We start from the raw sequence: 23,668 nt of genomic DNA, 5'->3' as shown, positions 1-23,668 counted from the left end.
AGTGCATGGTTGTGTTCATGGAAAATATATTTTTTTTAGCCATTTTTTGAAGAGAGAGTGAATGTGCTTCACGGATGGAGTTGGGAAGGTCATTCTACCAACGAGATACAGTCAAACCGAAAGTCCAGGAAAGTGAAACTAAATCATACAGGCCTACTGAATCAGGTTAAAACTGGTTTTGTCGATAGTTACATACTTGTATATTTTTGACTTGCTTCATATTACATACTGTATATTTCTTTGCTGTAAACCATAGATATCCCTTTTATTATAACCTTTATTAACATTAACAAACATTATTACATTATAATGCTTAACAGATTATTAATCACGGTGTTGCCCACATCAACCACTGAAATCTTCTGCTCAAAAGAAACCAGAAGTGCATTTGCTGGCAGTTTGACATCATGGTAGTTGCATCTATACATTTTCATGTTATTATTTATTTATTTTTTCTTCTGTATGGCAAAACGAAATCTGTTGTGATGCCAGTTCATGAATGTAAAGGGACCCGATACTAAATTCAGAATTTGCCCAACAATGATAATTTAATGAAATAATACCATTTAACTTAGATCTCAATTTTATCCTCACAACCAGAAGAGGGCACTGTTCTCATGTCTCTGGGTAGCAGATAGAAGGACTGAGTCATCCAAACTTTGAGGAAGTCATCTTGAGCCCGCGCAAGTGCTTCCTCATCAATATAAGACTGCAGCCCTCCTGGCAGGTAGTACTGCACCTTCCGGAGTCTCTAGCCTAATACGTACATCGGAAGACCGCATACCACCGCAGTGGAATGGCCCAATCCTGCGTTACAGTGAACGTACACTGTGTGACTGTTCTCCAGCAGCCCATAGAGCAGGTACACAGCCTGGGGCAGCATCCGTGTGTGACCTGCATGGGGAGACATATAACCATTACAATAACCATAACTTTCAATGCACATTTACTGGTGTATTCCAGGTCAACACCTACATTACCCACGGTCCAGCAGAGAAAGCTTCACCTATCAGAGAACTGTGGCAACGTAGCCTGCGAAATGAGCAGTGATGCGGGCAGTAGCTTCACTACAAATAGCGAAGCTATTAGCTTAACTACATTTCTGAGAAGTGAGGTGGTAGCTTCGCTAGTTTTTAAATCAAATAGCTTTTCAGTAGCGAAGCTATATTTTTGATTAGGTAGTGTGTAGATTTGACAAAAGCTACACCGCTACATCATACATCACATCAGCAGAATCAGAACTAAAGATGTCCGACTAAAGAATCGCTCTTTACAATGAATTGGTCACACGTAATAGCAAAGCGGTCTGAATCGGATCACGATTCAATCTGAATGACTCAAAGCTCACGCACGTGCTGCTGAATCATTTTGTGCGTGCTCTCACTTGCCAACACGCTCACTGAATATTTAAACATGGAAAATAATGATAACGCTGGTTGCAGTGGATCTACAATCAATGAAAACCAAACCTGCAAATGTGTTCTATCCTTTGCCAGTGATGAAGAAGGTCTTTATTAAGTTCAACACGTGTACAGCTTTTATGGCACTGCAGGTAAATCTTTTACCACCAAAAGAGTATCAAAACACATATTAGCCTTCACGAAAACACACAAAAAAGTACCATGGCATTACCATGTTTTTTGGACATGTACTATTTATTACCTGGGAGCACCATGTTAATACAGTGGTATACTAATAAGGTAGTCATATAGTGAATTACCATAGTAGTACCATAGTATTTTTTGAATTACCTTTTAAGCACCATGTACATTCAATTGTATATGAATGTGGTAATCATACAGTTGTGCTCAAAATTTTGCATACCCTTGGAGAATTGGTAATATATGTACCATTTTTAAAAGAAAACATGAGTGAGCAGGCAAAACACATTTCTTTTATTTCTTATGGGATTCATATTCAACTGTAGGTTATAACAGAATGGCACAATCATAAAACAAAACGTGGCAACAAACAAAAAAATGAAATGACCCCTGTTCAAAAGTCTGCATACCCTTAGTTCGTAATACTGTGTATTGCCCCCTTTAGCATCAATGACAGCGTGCAGTCTTTTGTAATAGTTGTTTATGAGGCCCCAAATTCTTGCAGGTGGTATAGCTGCCCATTCGTCTTTGCATGACCTGGAGGCATTTTGCCAAGTCTTTGGTCGTCTTGCATGAACCGCACATTTGAGATCTCCCCAGAGTGGCTCTGATATTAAGGTCAGGAGACTGTGATGGCCACTCCAGAACCTTCACCTTTTTCTGCTGTAACCACTGGAGGGTCAACTTGGCCTTGTGCTTAGGGTCATTGTCGTGCTGGAAAGTCCAAAAGCGTCCCATGCGCAGCTTTCGTGCAGAAGAATGCAAATTGTCTGCCAGTATTTTCTGATAACATGCTGCATTCATCTTGCCATCAATTTTCACAAGATTCCCTGTGACTTTTAGAGCTCACACACCCCCAAAACATCAGTGAGCCACCACCATGCTTCACAGTGGGTATGGTATTCTTTTCACTATAGGCCTTGTTGACCCCTCTCCAAACATAGCGCTTATGGTTGTGACCATAAAGCTCTATTTTGGTCTCGTCACTCCAAATTGCAGTGTGCCAGAAGCTGTGAGGCATGTCAAAGTGTTGTCGGGCATATTGTAACCGGGCTTTTTTGTGGCATTGGCGCAGTAAATGCTTCTTTTTGGAGACTCAACCATGCAGCTCATTTTTGTTCATGTATCGTTGTATTGCGCTCCTTGAAACAACCACATTGTCTTTTCTCAGAGCAGCCTGTATTTCTCCTGAGGTTACCTGTGGGTTTTTCTTTGTATCCCGAACAATTCCTCTGGCAGTTGTGGCTGAAATCTTTCTTGGTCTACCTGACCTTGGCTTGGTATCAAGAGATCCTTGAATTTTCCACTTATTAATAAGTGATTGAACAGTACTGACTGGCATTTTCAAGACTTTGGATATTTTTTTATACCCTTTTCCATCTTTATAAAGTTCCATTACCTTGTTACGCAGGTCTTTTGACAGTTCTTTTATGCTCCCCATGGCTCAGTATCTAGCCTGCTCAGTGCATCCACGTCAGAGCTAACAAACTCATTGACTATTTATTCACAGACACTAATTGCAATTTAAAAACCCACAGGTGTGGGAAAATGAACCTTTAATTGCCATTTTAAACCTGGGTGTGTAACAAGACCAAACATTCAAGGGAATGTAAACTTTTGATCAGTGCCTTTTGGGTGATATCTGTTATCATTATGATTTAAAAAGGAGCCAAACAGCTATGTGTACTATAATAAATGGCTTCATATGATCACTATCCTTAGTTTTTTTTTTTTTTGCATGATCAGTCATATTTTCAAAATCAATGCCAAAATTTCACAATTTCTGCCAGGGTATGCAAACTTTTGAGCAAAACTGTATATCAAATTAACATGGTAGAGCCATGGTATTCTTTGAAGTACTTTGAAGCACCATCTAAATACAGAATAGTATATAAATATGGTAATTTGTATTTCAAAGTACCATGGTATTACCATCTGATACTATCAGATATCACATTGTTGCTGCCCAGATGTGCTCTCACACACAAGAAAGTTGGCATCTGATCAGAAGCTTCCAGTACAGAAATGCAACAGCAAGACTCAAAATTACAGGACAAAATGAATAGTACAGAGATTTATACAGGAATGTGCAAAGGAAATTATGTTCAAATGGGTATGGGTTTGTAGAGGCTGTGGTATAAATATGAAAAAGAAAAATTTTAAATACATTGGTTTGTATAGGTAGCATGCATAAATATGAATTTACATGTTTTTTTTTTTTTTACATGCATTTTATATTGCACTATACTGTACTATGCTGTACCATGGCTTTGATAAACATTATGTGAATAAGTCTTTTAGATGCTTTGTCTATGACAGTATGCTCTGTCCATCTGGTTGAAAAAAATATGAAGTAGCTTAAATGTAGCAAACTACTTTTTGTGTGTATGTTGTATTGTAACTTGCTACTTTCTCTGAAATGTAGCAATTAGCTTAGCTTAACTAATTTTTCTGTTGAGTAGTTGGTAGCTTAGCTTGCTAAATTTTGAGTAACTTGCCCAACATTGGAAATGAGCCCAAGAGCGACCACCCACACCAATGAAGCAGCATGAAACCAAGTTGGTCTCCCTTCACCCTTAAACTACATATATATTTGTACATATCTGAATATTTTGCAATAAACATAAATATATTGTTCCTATACTTTTAATCAACAACCTAAAATCAATAGTTTTATATATTCCCATAATTTATTCATTGGATTCACGCCCTCGTGAAAGACAATAAGTACAGAGTCTTGTACCTTTTGTCTTTTTGTCTGATTTTCAAATACTTGTTTTGCCTCAAAGTTTGTAATATTGTGATTCACCTTGGAGCTGGTTGCTTTGGTTCATGGCTTATGGCTTTTATGGAGGATTTTATGTGAAGCCTATGCAAAAAAATCAATGGGAAAAATACTTTTGGAACCCAGACAGCTGAAAAAGTGGGTGGGTACTGTTGCACTTTAGAAAATGGTCAGAAATGGCCCTGGTTGTAGGGACAGTGTTGTCCCCACATTATAGCTAAGTAAACCCACATACCCTCTGTGCTCATGTCTGGGGTGGGGATCCAGATATAAGCCAGGTCACAGTCTCTGTACAGGTGCATCATGGTCTCTGGGGCCATGAGGTGACTGGGTTCACGCTGGCGGCCGTGCGAATGTGTATGACATCCCATTCTGTCTGAAAGTTCATCACTGCGGTAATGCCAAGTTCATGTTTTAGTTTCAAGGTCACATGTTCGACCTGATGAGGGCAGCTGCCCAACCAGACCCACCACAAAACCCTAAAAAGCAGAGAGAGAGACGGGACTATTAACTGAAGGAACAAAGGTTTGTGTGTCTGCAGTTTAAACTCAGTTGTGTTTGTAACAAATGATCACTGATTAATAACTTATTATACTACAGTTAGTTTCAGTTCTAAACTGATTAGATGAGAGGCATTCCAAGAGTGCTGATATAGAAATCCAACAGCACTGGAAAGTTTACTGTTTGTATTACTCTGCTTGTGTTCATGGCGTTCCAAACCAAAGTTGCAGAGCTAGAAGGGGAGATTTTGATTCATCCAATTGGGCTTGTTTTTGGGCTGGGGGTGATCAGTGAAGAGAATGACTAGTGCAAAACACAGATTACGGATTACATCAACCAAAGGTTTAGAATGACCCTAGGTTAACAATTTCAAATGTGTAAAAAGCCTTGTTGATATGTTCAGAACATTTCTGATATTTTATTGAATTCATGTTATGAGAGAATAAAATGCTTGCAGGATGAGGGGTGACCTTGTCTATAAATCCAATACCAAAATAACATCCACATGGGGCCAGACTACTGTCTCTGAATAACAGTTGAGAGAAAAGAAGAGCAAGTGAACAAAATGGAACAAGGGGATCATTTTAATTTAAAATACTAAGTGTCTATGCCTCCATCATTTCTGCTCATCAAGGGCCAGTCATGTCTGCGGGGCTCATCTGTGTGTCTCTCTCTGTATGTGAGCGCTCTGGGCTGAAATAATGGAAATGCTATAATGGAAGTGTTTAGTGGTGTGAGAAGACTTACTGACAGCCAGGGGAATGAAAGCAGGAAGGTCAGAGACATCAGTTGTATTTTTACCTCAGAAACCCACATGCCTCTCTCTTTGTTAGAAACACATAAATGAGGTGACTAAATGGAAAGTGAGTTTGCTGCTGACAAATGGTCTTAATGGTCTAAATCAAAAGCATAAAAAAGTATTGACAAACCATATATCATTGTTATAATGCAATGACAGCATAAGCCCCTGCCCCTTTTGTTCACAAACCTAAAGGTGCCCTTCACAAATTTAAAGGTGCCATTTTGGTCGAGCGGAGATTTAAGCGGTGCCTTTAAGAGCATATGCAACAGCACAATCCCCTGCTGACAGGCTGAAGTGGGCAGCTAAAGTGTTTTAACTCTTGATGTCAAGAATTTGGTGAAACATGTACAATTGTATTTGAATTGAATTGTCATTAGCTGCTTTCCCACTATCGGAATGCACAGTTCTCTTTGTGAAACAGTGCCATTCCTTGCGGTTTCTTTTTCCTCTGTGGTGCTTGTATGTATGGATACACTCACTGAGCACTTTGTTAGGAACACCTGTACACCTACTTATTAATGTGGTTATCTAACCAGCCAATCATGTGGCAGCAGTGCAATGCATAAAATCATGCAGATACAGTCAGGAGCTTCAGTTAATGTTCACAGTAACCATTAGAATGGTTAGAAGGCATGATTTTTGGTGCCATATGGGCTGGTTTCAGTATTTCTGTAACTGCTGATCTCCTGGGATTTTCAAGCACAACAGTCTCTAGAGTTTACTCAGAATGGTGCCAAAAAAAAAAAAAAAAAAAACATCTAGTGAGCAGCAGTTTTGTGAATGGAAACACCTTGTTGATGAGAGAGGTCAACGGAGAATGGCCAGACTGGTTTGAGCTGACAGAAAGGCTACGGTAACTCAGATAACCACTCTGTACAATTGTGGTGAGAAGAATAGCATCTCAGAAGAATAGCATCTCAGAATGCACAACATGTCGAACCTGGAGGCAGACGGGTTACAACAGCACAATACTACGTCGGGAACATTATTAGGACCATAGTCATCCTAATAAAGTGCTCGGTGAGAGTATGTCAGTTGGAGACGGTGTGAGAGGTAAACATTAAAGTGAGATCGATATGGAGGATGATCACATATTCAGATTTTTAGGACTGCTTTTACCCCTGGTTTTTACTCTGCTGAAGCACAGGAAAGACATTTCCATCTGTCGCAAAAAGGAAAGCTAAGAGAAAAGGTGAGAGGTTTACTATCATTTTTTGAGGGGTTGTGCATGCCAACAGACATGAACACACAGAAAGGTAAAAGTTCCCAGAAGAGTTAAAAAGGATCCACCATAGAATCATGTTACAATAACTACATTTGTGCATAATGATTTTTATGTGGCATGTTGTACGTAACATGGCAATTTCCTGGAGGAATGAACATTAGAGGCGCTAAAACAATGACTTTTATCCCCTTTAACTCAAATCACGAGTAAAATGGCAGATTATCAGTTCATAAACACTTTGTTGCTCTGTTTCTCACACAATGCTATCTTATGACATACACCACTCAGCCACAACATTGCCAGACGGGCTGGTTTGAGTATTTATTTAACTGCTGATCTCCTAGGATTTTCACGCACAACAGTCTCTAGAATTTACTCCAAATGGTGCCAAAAACAAAAACATTCAGTGAGCGGCAGTTCTGTGGATGGAAACGACTTGTTGATGAGAGGTCAACAGAGAATGGCCAGACTGGTTCGAAATGACAAAGTCTACGTTAACTCAGATAACTGCTCTGTACAATTGTGGTGAGAAGAATAGCATCTCAGAATGCTATACTGAGATGCAGTTCGGCACTGTTTTGGCAGCACAAGGGGGACCTACACAATATTAGGCAGGTGGTCTTCATGTTGTGGTATAAACACTTACTATATCGCATGACTCATTTTAATGTTTGCTTTACATAATAAACTACATTTACAAGCTTGTTCAAGTGTGATCAAATTGTACAGTAGCTCAACTGATAGAGCGTTGCACTTGCGAAACAAAGGATCAGGGTATGAGTTCTAAGAAGCACGCAAGTTGACAGGTAAGCCAAAAGTGTCATAGAAGTACCACAAAATGATGTGGTTGCTTCAGAAATTTTTTTCATCTCACATTTGATTTTTATGGCACTATGGAACTGACCTGATACGTGTAATGAACCACATAATTTTATTTTGCAAAACCTTTGACACAGTCACGCAATGTTCGTTGCATGGGAGAAGGCACTCATGAATTGCGATGTCAGAGCACCCAGCCCCTTGAGACAAAGATAAAAAAAATTCAAAATAAGCTTTGAAGAAAGTTAGTAATGTTGTTGGTTTTGTGAACTGATTTCTGAGGTTTGCTACCAAACATTGCTGTTGAGCAGATGGATGAATTCAGTAAAATTCATAATTAATATTTACTTAGATTCCATATTATCATTGCTGGTTTTATAGTTATAATTATAATTAATTGTTGCCTAACAACAATAATAATTAAGCAAAAAGGGAGTAGAAATGTATAGATATGATTAAATATGAAGGCAAGTGTAGAAATAAATAACATATATTTCTAAAAGAAATAAAAGAACAGGTAAAACAAGGGCTTAAATACAGTACACAGGGACAAACAAGGGAACGAGGAACACCTGTGGAAACAATCAGGGGAAAACCAATCATAAAATGAAACTACAAAAAGGACTACAAACTAACAGGAAACAGAAACATGGGGACTAAACCAGAATTTCAACATAAGTCAATACAAAAAACAGGGAATATGTGACAGAAATGTAATTAAGCACAAGTATTCCGTTTAAATTGCACTCGAGTAAAGTACAATTCCAAAAATATTAATACTTTAATATTTTTACTCAATTATATTACACTCCTGTAAGGAATACTTTGCTCACACCTGACACTATGTACAATGGCCCCAAAAAGTATTTGGACACTTAAGTCACACTTAAGAATATATGAATGCCATTGCATTAGATGACAAAACATATATTTTCAAGAAATTTAGCACAAACAAGTTTGTTGGGTTTTAAATAATAAATTGGGTGGATGGATGGATGGATGGATGGATGGATGGATAGATTGGAGATGACTGTACATTCTGTCATAAATATGGAGACACAGCAGCTCTGCCATCTTGAAAGTCTACCAGCCAGCCATCGAATCAATTTAAACCTCTTTAACACTTTAAATCTGATGTTATCCTAATGGATTCCCTTGAGCCAGACCCAATGACCTGATCTCTGCATCGCTCCTCTCTCTCTCTCCTCTTCTCTCATTTAGAACAAGGTCATAGGTCAAACAAAACAAGCACTTTGAACTCAATGCCAGAGGAGCTCAGCTATCCACAGTCATTCAGCTAATTACAGAGCTCTGCTAAAGCCAGACACACAATTAAAAAGAGAGAGGGAAGAATACCAAATCTAATGCTTCTGGGTAATTGGATGTTGTACTTGTTGAATCCATGGATTTGAGACTTTTTAAATGGCAAACGCTTCGAGTTAAGTGGAATTTGTGCAATAAACGCATATTTAAACTGTTGGTAATTGAGACATTTCACTTCTAATGAGTGATTTTCCACTTTGATGGAACTTGTGTGTGGGTATGTGACTTCAGTATTATGAAGAACTTTTTCTTCGCATTTGAGAAAAGCAAGCCTGAAAAAACATTATAAAGGTAATGCGTGTGGTGTTTACCTGAGCAAAACTTACTTGCCCAATGCTAGGGTGTTGTAGGTGTTTGCCAGGCATTTCTGTGCAGTTGCTAAGGTGTTCTGAGCAGTGTTAGGTAAGTTACTCAAAGTCATCACCATATATTACTAATTTCTCTAAAATTTTAATCCGATTACTTTACTGATTACTTCATTGGAAAAGTAATCACATTATTAATTACTTTAATTTTAAGCTACTTTCTAAAAAACAATTTACAATAAAAACATTTTGGTCAATGAATTCAAAATAATGTCTACATTTCCTCCTTGTTCATTGTCATACGCAAGTCATATACTCAGCGCCACACGTTTCTCCCTTACAATGACTTGTTATAGGGCACACGGCCTTCAGCTGTCACAGAATGCAAAGAGATGTACATATGAACATAATTCAGGTTTTAAATTCTACATAAATTATATAATACTATTTTGTAAATGTGTAACCCAAGTAATATACTTAAGTAATTAACTTAATTTCCTCATTAAAAAAGAAAACCAAAAGTAAAAAAGAATATTGTTTTAGAGAAAAAAGGAGAGTGAGAAAAAACAAGAGTTTATGACAGTGTATTTCTGAGATTTGCGGTGGTGGTAGCTTAAGGTTCAAATAAAGTTAAAGGAAAATTCATGATCTGTAGAGATATTGAAATATTATTAACTCTTAAATGCATGGGTGTTTCGCTAAACATTGTTACAAACCTTGGGTCTTTAGTGACCCTATATCCATTTGTGATGTATATCGATCACAAATGGATTTATAAAAATACCCAGATAGTGTCAAATTTTCAAAGCATTTCCAGGAAAGAAAGTAGAAAATAAGAAAATAATATAATAAAATATCTTCTGTTATATTTTTGTTTATTTTTTTCAATTATCAAAGAAAATAACGGAAGAAATAAAGTCAAACTGTTCTGGAATGACATGAGGGTGAGTAAATGATAGAGTTTTCATTTTGGGGTATACTGTCCTATTAGCTCCAGGACACTCCAGGGAGACTTTAGATGTAAAAGGTGTCATGTAGTGTTGGTGTTTATTACCAGTCTGACTAAATTTTGCAGTCTACAAAGAAAAAGAAAAAAAAAACTAGGAAAAGATGTTTCCAAGTTGAGCCAAAATGTAAAATGTCACTATGACCCTGAACCTTACCCTGGTTAATAAGAAATAACATCACCGCTATGGCAAGCCAATTATGCTTTTAATGCATCCAGTGTTACTAGCAGAAAATATATTGTAGAGCTCACTAACTGAAGTATTACTAGTACATATACAATTACAACGAGTAACACTGGATGCAGAGCTCTACAATTGAATTACAGTGCTTCAAAGGCATTTTACTAGAAACAATTCCAATTAAAGAGCTCCGCAATTTGATTCTTACTACTAAAAAGTTGATTACAGAGATCTCTCTTTCAATTTTCACTAGCAAGGATTCCGATTACAGAGCTCTGCAAATGCATTCTTACTAGTAAGAGTATTATTCAATTTCAGAGATCTGCAATTAAACTTATCTTTAATGCATTTATTTTACTAGTAACAATTTAGTTTGAGAGTACTCTAATTGGAATGTGTAATAGTAAAAATTCAATTGTATGGCTGTAAAATTTAAATTCTTACTAGTAAAAAATTTATTAGAGCTATGTAAGTGTAATTCTTACCAGTAAACATTCAATTAGAGAGCTCTCTCGTTGGAAATCTTACTAGTAAAACGTATTTTGTAGAGCTCTCTAATTGAAATTCTTACTAGTATAAAATCAGTCCGAGAGCTATCTCATTGGAAATCTTACTTTGAGAGTTTGCTAAGAAACTACTCATGGACCAGTGAGAAGTTCCCTTCCAATGTGTTGAAAGGTCCGGGGACTTCTTTCTGATGTCTGGTAGTTGTCCGAGCCACTTATCTGATGGCTGCTTGGCAACTGTGATGGTCCACTACGATCCAGTCAAAATGAAGCCACTTTTCCTTGCCATGCAATAAGCTGAGATTCTTGGAATTTTCCAGTATTTGAATGTTCACCACACCTCTAAATGTATGAAGAGATATACAATGAGCACGAACAAGAAGTCCAAGCAAGAACGCACGCAAACGTGACATAACTTTCAAATATTTGTATGTTGGTGCTTAAACGTTAGCATGCTTGGGGCTGCAAAACGAACAGCAAAGCAATAACACAAAGAATGATCTGTTCGCGATGCAGGTATGTAAAATGGTCATCTATATGGAGTATTTAGGTGTGTTCAACATCAACTGTGCTTTGCCTTACTGATCAATTTTAAGGTTTGCCGGTTGCAGTCACGGGAGCAGTTAAAAAGAGAGTTGTCGAGTCAGACACTTTCTGCTTCGTGTATGTCAACGGGAATAACATGAAAGTTGAAATGTTCATATTCAAAGAAGCAAACATAATAAACAAATTGCATTACCACCTCAGGGTGTGCATTATGTAAGAAATAATTGACGGCGAGGTGGTAATGCAGTGACGACATGCAGCTGAGTTATTTTGCTGTGGTAGCCTGTACGGCTCTTTTGAAATAACTGAAATAATTTGGCAAAGGGCAAAAATTGGCTTAATGTTTAGCAAGCGCTGAAACTTGTCAGGTGAAAATCAACCTGGAGTCAAGTATAACTGTGTCTTGAATTCCTCTTCGCAACCTGAACTCCAGAACGTTAAATGTTTGTGACACCTGCTCTTAAAAAATGCTAGATGCAGCGCAATGAATGAAAAAGAACGCAGGTGTCTCAAGATGCATTTATAAAAAAAACATTTTTTTACTTGACATAGTATCTAAAAAATTATGCACGAGACACTGAAAAAAAGGGAGATGCGGGTGTGATAGTCGAAGATGTCAATCCAGCGCGTTTAAACGGAAAAACAATTTTAAAACAGTGCAGATGCACGTGAAAACGTGTGAACAGCCCCTAACTCGCCCTATACTTGAAAAACTGACCCAGGTTGAAGACATCTATTACTTGTGTACAATGACCAAATAGTGATTTTGGTATTGTAATACAGGCATGTTGAACGGTTAATCAAATTAAGACTATCCATGCACATCCCTAGTATGTATACAGTATGTATATTGTTATTTATTTCATTAATTCACTGGCATATTATGAAATCAATGCGATTTAAAACTTTAATCGATTGACAGCCTTAATCATAAATATCACATTGCATTACAGTAAATGTTTTGCCAATGACCGATTGTTTTTAGAGGGCTTATAAAACCAAAAAATGTACTCTTCCTTATTTTCTGTGTGCTGCCTTAAAAGTCAAAACACAGGATAGTTGTTAGCAAAAGGTTTGGGACTGTGTGCGTTCTGGTGCCATCAGCCAATGAGCAAAAAAATACCAGAATCCAAATTGTGCACATTCAGGAGGTGTATATGCCAGCCAAGCAATTATCATTGAGAATGTGAATGCTAAAGGATTGCTCTATCTAGGTATTATAGACCTCCTTGTTCAGACTGACAAAAATATGTAGTGTAATGAGGAAGGGCATGAACTTGTATTTATCCAAACTCACATTCATCCTGAGAGTACAGTGAGGGTTTGTTATTTGTCTGACATTTATCATATAGCCCTGCTGCTGCAGCCCACACAAAAAACACACTCTGCACACTGACTCATGAACACATGAACAACCTCTATGCAATTAAAGTTGATAAAATATGCATTCACTGTATTACAGCCTGTTCAGATGAAAACTACTTGTATTACCAACTGGGGGCAGTGTTTCGAATTTCATAAAGCACAGACCGATTTTAACTGAAGAAAATTCAACCTACTGTTTCCGATTTCGCTGTGAGATCAGTCTGATAAAACACCATAAAAGTGGCCCATACAGTTGCTTGAGAACTGTAAAAAGCCTACAGTTAGACTAATGAGCTATGTATATTACTTGGTGGATTAATTGTTTTTCATGATTTTTATATTAAAGAGCACCTATTATGGTTTTTAAACGTGCCTAATTTTGTTTTACAGATCTCATACAATAGATTTACATGCATCCAAGGTCAAATAACACTTTAATTTGCTCATAATTTAAATTGCAGCATTACCTTTTTTTCCCAGTGTCAAAAATGACTTGTTCAATGATCCGTCCTAAAGGATTCATTCTAAACTCCTCCTTTCAGAGAGCTTACTCTGCTTTGATTGGTCAGATGTCCCCGTCTGTTGTGATTGGTCTACCGCAGTGTTTATAGTGTTTGAGGGCAGGTCAAAGCTGTCCGCGAGCAGCCAATGAAGACCAGAGGCGGGTTTTTTGTTACCAAATAACTTAGGTTAGTACAGGAAGTAAGTCTGGAATTACTAATGACTCGTTTCAGGTGTTCAGAATCGGTTCTTTCTTTTTGGGAGTCAGTAACTCCATTTGTCGTGCACTTTGATTTTTGAAACACTGTAGACTTTTTTACATTCACAAACAGCTATATAACACGCTACATGAAAGGTAATATTTGATAGGTGCTCTTTAATAAATGTAACTTGTTATAGAACATGGTGTTTTATCATATTGCTGTTGTTGCTATATTTTTACTAAAAGCAATTAACCAATTGAGACTGCACATTAAAGTGATTTCACTGTGGTTAAGGCACTCTGCTTTGAAAACAACCCTTACCCATGGTACAATCACTGTAACGAACAGCCTTTCGTGGCCTATTTCTTTATCACACTTGTGTTCAGTTCAATATAGTGCTTGAAGATGAATTGAACTTGGCTTGATGTCATGATGTCAAACCATTTTCATAAAACCTGGGTTTGGAACAACATGATGGTGAGTAAATGTAAAAATATAAAAATATGGGTAAACTATTTCTTTTAACATCACTATCATGCATGCAGCAGCCATGCGGTTCTATATTTACATGTATTCATTTAGCAGACACTTTTATTCAAATCAGCTTACAATGAGAAATACAACAAAAGTGATTCACCCTAAGGAGGCAATAATATAATATTATACAAAGTTTAAAATTTGCTTAGAGACATACAAGCAGAGAGGAAGGTGAGAGACAGTGTGGGGGAAACAAGGATTGAGACTTTTTTTATGAAAGAAGAAGAAAGATTATTGGGTCAAGTGCTCTTAGAAAAGATGCATCTTCAGATTTTTCAATCTCTGATGTTGTCAAATAAGAGAGTGTGAATAGATAGGATACCAGCCAAAATTGGCTCAATCAAACAGACAGCATGAGTACTGGAACAGATCACTGATTTGTCACACAAACGTCTTGGTTACTAATGTAACCTCTGTTCCCTGATGGAGGGAACGAGACATTGTGTCGATGTAGTGACACTAGGGGTTCGCTCTTGAGAGCCCCAATCACCTTTTCTTTATTCAGAAAAGGCCAATGAAAATTGGCAAGTGGAATTTGCATGCCGCACTCTGCCCCGGACATACGGGTATAAAAGGAGATGGCGTGCACAACTCATTCAGATTTGTGCTGAGGAGTCGAGAGAGAGTCCCGGCCATGTCAGCGGTCGGTTCAGCGCCACGGCAGGAGGGACACAATGTCTCATTCCCTCCATCAGGGGACAGAGGTTACAACAGTAACCAAGACGTTCCCTGTCTGTCACTCATTCGACATTGTGTCGATGTAGTGACTCCAGGGGTTCCTATATGAAACGCCACAGGTGCTGAACCATGTCACAAGGTTCGGAGGAGCTGACACAGGCAAGCTGCTGCGTGCCTCGCAGCGAGCGCTCGACCACATTGTGACCTTCCTGCGAGTTAGGTAAGGTGTCTCCCTGGTCCCGTTAAGGGTGGGAGGAGGCACTTAGCCGAGGAGGTTACAGGCGGTGGCCTTTCCTGATTTTTGTATTAAGCAATTTCCCACCGAGCACCTGCTAGAATAGCGCTGGGGAAGTGCTCTTCCCTATCCAGGAGGGAGAGCACTATTTAGACCACATCCTACCGGAGGGAGGTTAACATGTGGAGAATACCTCACATGGACTTACCGACGGGGAAGTTCACATATGGAATGATGCCACTGGGGAAGACCCTATCTATAGAGAGGGTACACAGCAACAGTGGCCGAGGCAGAGCAAAGCTCTGTCGAGAGGAAATGCAGGGTTCACCGAGGGGAAACCGAACAGTGGAAACAAATCATATGGGATTACCGAGGGGGAAATCACCATGTATGGAGTACTGAGCCCAAGTACACGGGCTCACCTGAAAAGGGGCATACCACGAGTACTGGGCCTGACGGTGTTACTCCTCTGCTGAGTTTGTCACCGAACAATGCTTAAGAAATTAAAGAGGCGTCCAGTGTTCACCAGTTGCGGGGAACTGTTGTGGACAAGATAGCGCACATTATCACCTAAAAATGGGAAAGGCGCTAACGCAAGTGATACACCCGACCGGCTGCCTGGCCTACCTGTTGTTACCCCATAACACTCGGGTCGAAACCAGTTCTATGCGCAGGTTGTAGAACCTTGCAAAGTTATTGGGTGTAGCCCAACCCGCTGCTCTGCATATGTCTGTTAGAGAGGCGCCCCTCGCCAGTGTCCAGGAGGATGCAACACCTCTAGTGGAGTGCGCCCAGACTCCCAAGGGACACGGCAGTTCTTGTGATTGGTAAGCCAAAGAAATGGCATCCACAATCCAATGGGCCAGCCTCTGTTTGGAGACCACTTCCCCTTCTGCTGTCCTCCAAAACAGACAAAGAGCTGCTCCGAGCATCTAAAGCTCTGTGTGCGGTCCAGATAGATGGGCAGGGTGTGAACTGGACACAGCAACGGCAAGGCCGGGTCTTCCTCCTCTGAAGGGAGTGCTTGCAGTTTCTCCACCTGATCCCAAAAGGGAGTGGTGGGAACTTTGGGCATGTAACCAGGCTGAAGTCTCAAAGTCACGTGAGAGTGTGCTGTCCCAAACTCCAGGCATTCGCTGGTGACAGAGAGCGCCTGCTGGTCCCCAACCCTCTTGATGGAGGTGAGCGCCACCAGGAGGGCCATCTTCACTGACAAAGTGCTGAGCTCGGCCTGCTCCAGGGGCTCAAAGAGGGCTCTCTGTAGGGCAGATAGGACCACAGAGAGATCCCGAGAGGGAATCAGGCGCAGCCTAGGAGGATTCAATCTTCTCGTGTGCCTTGAGGAACCTGGTGATCAGTTTGTGCTGCTGTGAGGGTCTCCCATCCAGTGTATTGTGATATGCTGTTATAGCAGCCACGTACACCTTCAGGGTGGAGGGAGACATCCTTCCTACAGGAGGGGCTGGAGCTAACACAAACCCTACCAAGCATCTCTGTGGATCTTCCCCGTGGGAAGAACACCAATTTGCAAAGAGACGCCACTTCAGAGTGTACAGCCACCTCATGGAGTGGGTTCTGGCCTGAGTGATCATGTCTATCACTGCTGGCGGAAGGCCTGCTACATCTTCCACGTCCTGTCCAGAAGCCAGACGTGGAGGTTCCAGAGGTCTGGCTGTGGGTGCCGGAGCATGCCCTGCCCCTGAGTGAGAAGATCCTGCCTCATGGGAATGCACCAGGGAGGGGCTACTGCCAGGAGCATCAGGTCTGAGAACCAAGTACGGTTGGGCCAGAACAGTTAAACCATCAGGAATTGCTGCCCATCCTCCCTGACTTTGCACAATGTCTGTGCAACGAGGCTCACTGGGGGAAACGTGTACTTGTGCAGCCCCCGAGGCCAGCTGCGTGCCAAGGCATCCGTGCCGAGGGGAACCTTGGACAGGGAGTACCAAAGAGGGCAATGAGAGGACACTCATGAGGCGAACAGGTCCACCTGCATCTCCCTGAATCTCTCCCAAATCAGCTGAACTGCATGGGTGTGGAGTCTCCACTCTGCATTACCTGTTGTGAGAGCACATCTGCTGCATGACTGAGGACACCCGGGAGGTGAGTGGCTCGCAGAGACTTCAACGTCTGCTGACTACAAAGGAGAGGCGGCGGGCGAGTTGCGACATGCGACGTGAGCATACACTGCCCTGGCAGTTTATGTACACTATGGTCACTGTGTTGTCCGTCCGGACCAACACGTGCTTGCCCTGAATCAACGGCCAAAGACTCCGCAGGGCCAGCGATACTGCCAGCAACTCCAGGCAGTTGATGTGCCATTGCAGGTGGGCCCCTGTCCAGAGCCCCGATACTGCCTGCCCGTTGCACACAGCGCCCAGCCCGAAATTGAGGCATTCATCATGACCACGACGCACCTCGAAACCTGCTCTAAGGGAACCCCTGCCCGTAGAAATGCCAGATCTGACCAAGGGCTGAAAGTATGGCGGCACCACGGCGTGATAGCCATGCGCTGGGTGCCGTGACGCCATTCCCACCTCAGAACTCAAGTCTGTAGCCAGTGCTGGAGCAGTCTCATATGCATGTACCCGAGGGGTAGTACTGCCACCGAGGATGCCATATGCTCCAGAAGCCTCTGAAATTGTTTCAATGGCACCGCTACCCTCGCCTGAATGTTTTCAGGCAGGCCAGCACCGACTGTGCACGCTCGTTCGTAAGGCGTGCCATGGTGACCGAGTCTAACTCCATACCGAGAAAAGAGATGCTCTGCGCAGGGGAGAGCTTGCTCTTTTCCCAGTTGACCTGAAGCCCCTGTCGGTCGAGGCGCTGAAGCACGAGGTCCCTGTGCGCACACAATAGATCTCGCGAGTGAGCTAGGATCATCCATTCATCGAGATAATTGAGGATACGAATGCCCTTCTCCCTTAACGGGGCCAGGGCAGCCTCTGTGACTTTGGTAAAGACATGAGGAGACAGGGACAGACCTAAAGGGAGAACCTTGTACTGGTATGCTCATCCCTCGAAGGCAAACCAAAAAAAAAGGGTCTGTGTCCAGGAAGGATCGATACGTGAAAATACGCATCCTTCAAGTCAATGGCCACGAACCAATCCTGATGTCGTACTGACGCCAGGATGCACTTCTGCGTCAATATCTTGAACAGAAGCCTGTGTAAGGTTTTGTTCAAGGCATGCAGATCCAGAATTGGGTGCAACCCATCCCCTCTCTTGGGCATGATAAAATAAGGGCTGTAAAAGCCCTTGTGCAACTCGGCTAAGGGTACAGGCTCTATCGCTCCCTTTGCCAGAAGGGTGGCGAACTCCGCCCGAAGAACCGAGGCATCCTCGCCTCACACTGCGATGGAGAGGACGGCACTGAACCTAGGCGGCCATCTGGCGAACTGGATCGTGCAGCCGAGACGGATCGTCCTGATGAGCCATCGTGACGGGCTGAAGAGCACAAACCAGGCTCCCAGCCTCTGCGCTAACGGCACCAGGGGGACGATTGGTTTTATCACGCATGGGGTGGGTGGTTCGCGGCGAGGCAGAGCAGACGCCCCACCAGGAAGATTGTCTGGGGCAGGCGTGCTGCCCCGTGAGCCTGCAACGGTGGCCAATGGCTGAGGCGGGCGAGTCGCCCCAAGAACCACCACACTTATGTGTTTGCTGGCTTTCTTTCGACAGAGAACAAGGGAACACGAGATACTCCTTTCCCGCTTGTCGACTGGAAAGACTTTCAGCGCCTGGCCATCGCGAGGGCTGAGGGGGCTGAGCATAAGAGAATGACTCAGGGAGTGAGGAAACTGCTCTCTTACCGACAAATTGTGGAGCCCATACACTTACCAGGGACAGGCCGGTCGGAGTCTGCAACCTCATCCCTGGGACGCCTGTCTCAGCCGCTTCGAAGCCCGTCCAGGATCCTTGGCAGCCAGCTGACAGGCAGGCGGTGCCACCTTCCTGTGGGAGGATCATTTTCTCTGAGGCCGGCATGCAGGCTCTGATGGTGGGGGAGCGGGTGCCGACACCGCAGGAGGACGGCCTTGGCGAGGGGTAGACGGGTGTGCAGGACTTCAGAGGCCTGTTGGCGGATGAATCGCACCATGGCAGGATGTGTTTGATGGCCTCCATCTGCTTCTTCACCGTCGAGAACTGATGGGCGAAGTTCTCGACAGTGTCGTCAAAAAGTCCCCCTTGGGAGATGGGCGCATAGAGAAATCAAACCTTCTTGGTGTCACGCATCTCCGCAAGGTTGAGCCACAGGTATCGCTCTTGGACAACCAAAGTGGAAATCGTTCGACCCAGGGTGCGCATCATGACATTCGTCACCCATAGATTGAGGTCGGTCGCGGTACGCAGTTCCTGCATCAGCCCTGGGTCGGTCCTACCCTTGTGCAGATCCTTAAGTGCCTTGGCCTGGTGAATTTGCAGGATGGCCATGGTGTGCAGGGCATTGTAATCCTTCGCCAATAATGACGAAGAAAACCTACAAGCCAAGGGAGACTTGGTCGGTTCCTCCAGGTGGCTGCGCCCTGCTGGCATAATTGCACCGCTACAGCGCGCTCTACCTGGGGAAGCTCAGCATATCCCTTGGCCGCTCCGCTGTCGAGGGTAGTCAGGGTGGACAAGCCCGCGAAGAATGTACGGGCAGAGAAATGCGCCTTCCATGACTTTGCAAGCTCCTCGTGCACTTCCGGGAAGAAGAGGGGCGGGGCGTGGCCGTGAGTCACGCTCTGACCCCAGAAACCAAATGTCCAGCCACGAACATTCAGGTCAGGGCAAAGGGTTCCACTCAAGCCCGATGTTTGCAGCTGCCCGGGCAAGCACGGCTGCTAACTCGCCGTCCATTTCATCCTGAGCTCTACTGCCCGAGAGAGGGAGCTCAGTAGATTTGTCCACTTCCGAAAGCAGGATCCCACCCTCCGATGCTGCGACTGACAACTCATCCTCATCGCGAGCCCAAATGAGACATTAAATCCACCCTGAGGTGGACCGCCTGCCCCACTCGTGAACTTAACCGGGCAGAACGAGAGTGCTGGGGGATGGGAGGTCCGTGGGGACTGAGCCGGCGGACAAACTCCCATATCCACATCCAAATCGCCCACGGCGCTCGCCGTTTCAACCGCCTGTGTTTCATCACAGGACGGACCGGGTCGGGAAGCAGCCGCGGTGACTCTCTGCTTCATAAAGAAAGAAGAGAGCCGTGACCACAACGTTCTTATGGCATGTTCTCACAGTGAGAACATGATCCATCCACAAAAGCTGCCTCGGCATGCTGGTAACCCAAGCACTCGAGACAGATTTCGTGGGCATCCGGCGGGGAGAGCTAATGGCCACACCCAGTAGCACAAAGGCGAAAGGACATCTTTAAAAAGACACCAATCGTTTGTGTGAGCTCTTTTAGAGAAAAAATACTCTTTTTGAATATACTCTTTTACACCTGTGGACTAAGCCGCCGAAGCGCCCAGGGGAATCACAACACTCGACCGTGCGAGGTTGACCGCTGATACGCGCCATAAATCCAGCAGCAACAGTAAGGTGACGGGACGAACCCACGCGTGCTCGGCTCCGAAGAGCAAGTCTGAATGAGTGGTGCACGCCATCTCCTTTTATACTTCTATGTCCGGGGCGGAGAGTGGCATGCAAATTCCACTCGCCAATTTTCATTGGCCTTTTCTGAATAAAGCAAAGGTGATTGTGGATCTCAAGAGCGAACCCCTAGTGTCACTACATCGACACAATGTCGAGTGAGTGACAGACAGGGAAGGCTTGTTTTATAAAATACGAAATTTTACAGAATGAGAAAAGTGCCATTAAGTCATGTAGAGAAGACAGTCTCAGGTTGTCTGAAAAAGCAGGTCATAAACAAACTGATGAGAAATGAAGGAACATTTATACTTTTCTCATTAACAATTTTTCATCAATTCAAAAGATCAATGTTTATTGTTCTCATGCTAAATGAGATGATAATGAATGTCATTGAGGTGGCTTTTTTTCTACAAGCTACAATGTTTTATGTAGAAGAACTACTGTAAACAAGAATACTGAGTAATATGTACATTTCTATATTTGTATATTGCATATATTAGGGCTCATTTGCAATTGAAGTGTTAAACAATTCTAATTTATGCCCTCCTTTGCAAAAATCAAGAGTTCTTCGCAAATTTGTCAAACTTGCCGCAAATTGCCACTCAGGGTTTTCACATGCAAATGAGCTTGTGATTTGCTTCAAATGTTTGCAGCTCTTCACCGGTAGTGGTGAACCTGCAGCAAACCTTTGGCAACAAGTTTGCCGCAAAGCTGATTTGCACGTGAAAATAATCAGTGACGAATTTGAGTTTGCCATGAACTCTCAATTTTTGTAAGGGCTGACCTGTATATTCCTTAGTATAGAATCTCACATTATGCTAAAAAAAAAATTTTCCAGGCTTGTATAGCTAATGTGCATGCACATCCTCAAGTTAATGTCTGTATTTAAAAGGTGATTGGCTCTTTTACCTTTAAGGCAGGACTTTTTTTTCTTCATCTCTTGGCAGTTCCAATTTCTCCCATTAATTTTAATAGAAGTGGTCTCTGGGGTTAATCACTGGCACGCGATCAACAGTGAGAGAGAGGAGTATGTATTTTATTCATATGAAATCCTTCGCACCTGCATGTTGCATGCCTATCCAGATTACAAGAAAAAATAAAAAAAAGCACTTCATGTCAAAAAGGTTGCCTACCACTGAAGCAATACAAGCTTGAAGTCAACTATTCAGCGCATAATTTTTTACTGATTGACAGCCCTATATGCATCTTTTTCCTGAACAAAGAAGTGTTCCATGATAATGGAAGCCTGTTTTCGTTTTCCAGTATTTTCACTTGCATCGGCGTATGTTTTTAGCGCATAATGTGATATTTAGCATATTCAAATTGTAAACGGAAAATATATATATATTTTAGAGTCGAGATGACCGTCCTTTGACAGTGCCTCACCAGAGTGGAGAGATGACATGAAGTAATGGCCTGAGATTAGTTACGTTCATTATCTACTTTCACAATTTGAGCCTAAACAAATTTTTACTCCATCTAACACTTAAAATGGTTGTTGTTCTCCATCTGGATCACTTGTTTCAGTACTTTTTACACTGCTTCTTATGGAGACTGGCACCAGGAAACCGTCCAGTGGTGTCATGTCGCCACCCAGTGGTTGATCAGGAAAACTATGGATATACTGTGCAAGCACATGCAATATATGGCAACACTGTATTTCCTAGAAATACCAAGGCAAGACTAGCTGGCAAGGCAAGACAAATTTGAGTCTGACATACTGGTAGTTGATCAGTTATTGAATTCAGATAATCCATCATAATTTTTTGTTTTTATTTTTTTGTAAATTAAAGTGTCAGATATCACTTTAAATAGACATATACTGTACTGTTTTGAGCTCAGTCTTTGACAAAACACTAACTTTACACCATTTATCTTGACTTCTGAATAATGTTAAAATTTCTCCAGTAGGGGCTCAATCTCTCACTGGCTGGCAGTAGCTGCCACTCGCGGATCACGTGACCTGCCACCACCAACCTCTGTGAGATGAGAGGACCCCAGTGGCAGCTCACAAGACCTGCCATTCTGTACTAGCAGGAGGTAGCCCTGTAGTGTCAGGAACCAATGAGTACTGTCAGATTTATGAGGATTTTTTAATCTCTAAAATCTATTTACAAAGCTCTGAATTTTGCTCCCTTCCTTCTACTGTCACTCGAAAGAATTATAATGTGTTCTCATGGATTTATCTTATGCATTAATATTGTTTTACAGAACTTACTTGCCATTAAAGCTGTCGAATTACCATGATCCCAACAGCCACTATTGCATTAACCCTGTGAGACCCAAATATATATATATATAAAAAAAAGAATAATAATTTTCACCTTTTTATATGTTGTTGTAGGAGGCCTCTAATGCAGAAATAAATGGGTTTTTACATTTTACATTACGTTTTTAGGGAAAAGTTGTAATATTGAGCCTGTTGGGTAGCAGAATTTCAGTGATTTTACTCACTGTCTGAACAAATGTAGAGAATATCTAATGGTTCATTTGCATGGTGTACTGCTTATGTAGCCCCATAACATTAGCCTATATATCTATACACTAATAATCACACAATAATGATAATCAGACAAGTCATATTTTTCTGAAAAATTGTTTATTATAAAAATTGTATTTACAAAAATTTGATGAACTGAATGAAAACTTTGGCATTTACTATGTTTAGCTCTGTTCATAGCCCTGACCTGAAAAATCAGTGTTGGGACTGATAAAATCCTTTTTCAGCCAACGATACCTGTCACAGGGCATGGGCTGTGTTCTTGAATGGCTTGGTTTTGTTGGCATGATGTCCACATAATAATCCGATGGGCGGTCATTGGGTTTTTTATTTTCCTTTTCCAGTTCACAGGCATCTCCACATTCCTCTTCATCACTTATATCAGAGTCCTTCTCAAAGTCACTTTTCCCATTTTGGACGGCATCAATGACATCATACGCGTTGTAGATAAGACGGTCTTTCCTGG

At 42.0% G+C, this 23,668-nt stretch overlaps 1 pseudogene; it reads right to left on the bottom strand.

The window, feature by feature from the left end:
- Positions 1–615: 615 nt before the first annotated feature.
- Positions 616–13,870, bottom strand: LOC127419657 (laforin-like; annotated as a pseudogene).
- Between the last annotated feature and the right edge of the window lie 9,798 nt (positions 13,871–23,668).

The sequence above is a fragment of the Myxocyprinus asiaticus genome, chromosome 29, assembly GCF_019703515.2.
Source record: "Myxocyprinus asiaticus isolate MX2 ecotype Aquarium Trade chromosome 29, UBuf_Myxa_2, whole genome shotgun sequence".
Taxonomy (NCBI): Eukaryota; Metazoa; Chordata; class Actinopteri; order Cypriniformes; family Catostomidae; genus Myxocyprinus; species Myxocyprinus asiaticus.
This window is presented reverse-complemented; position numbering and strand designations above follow the sequence as displayed.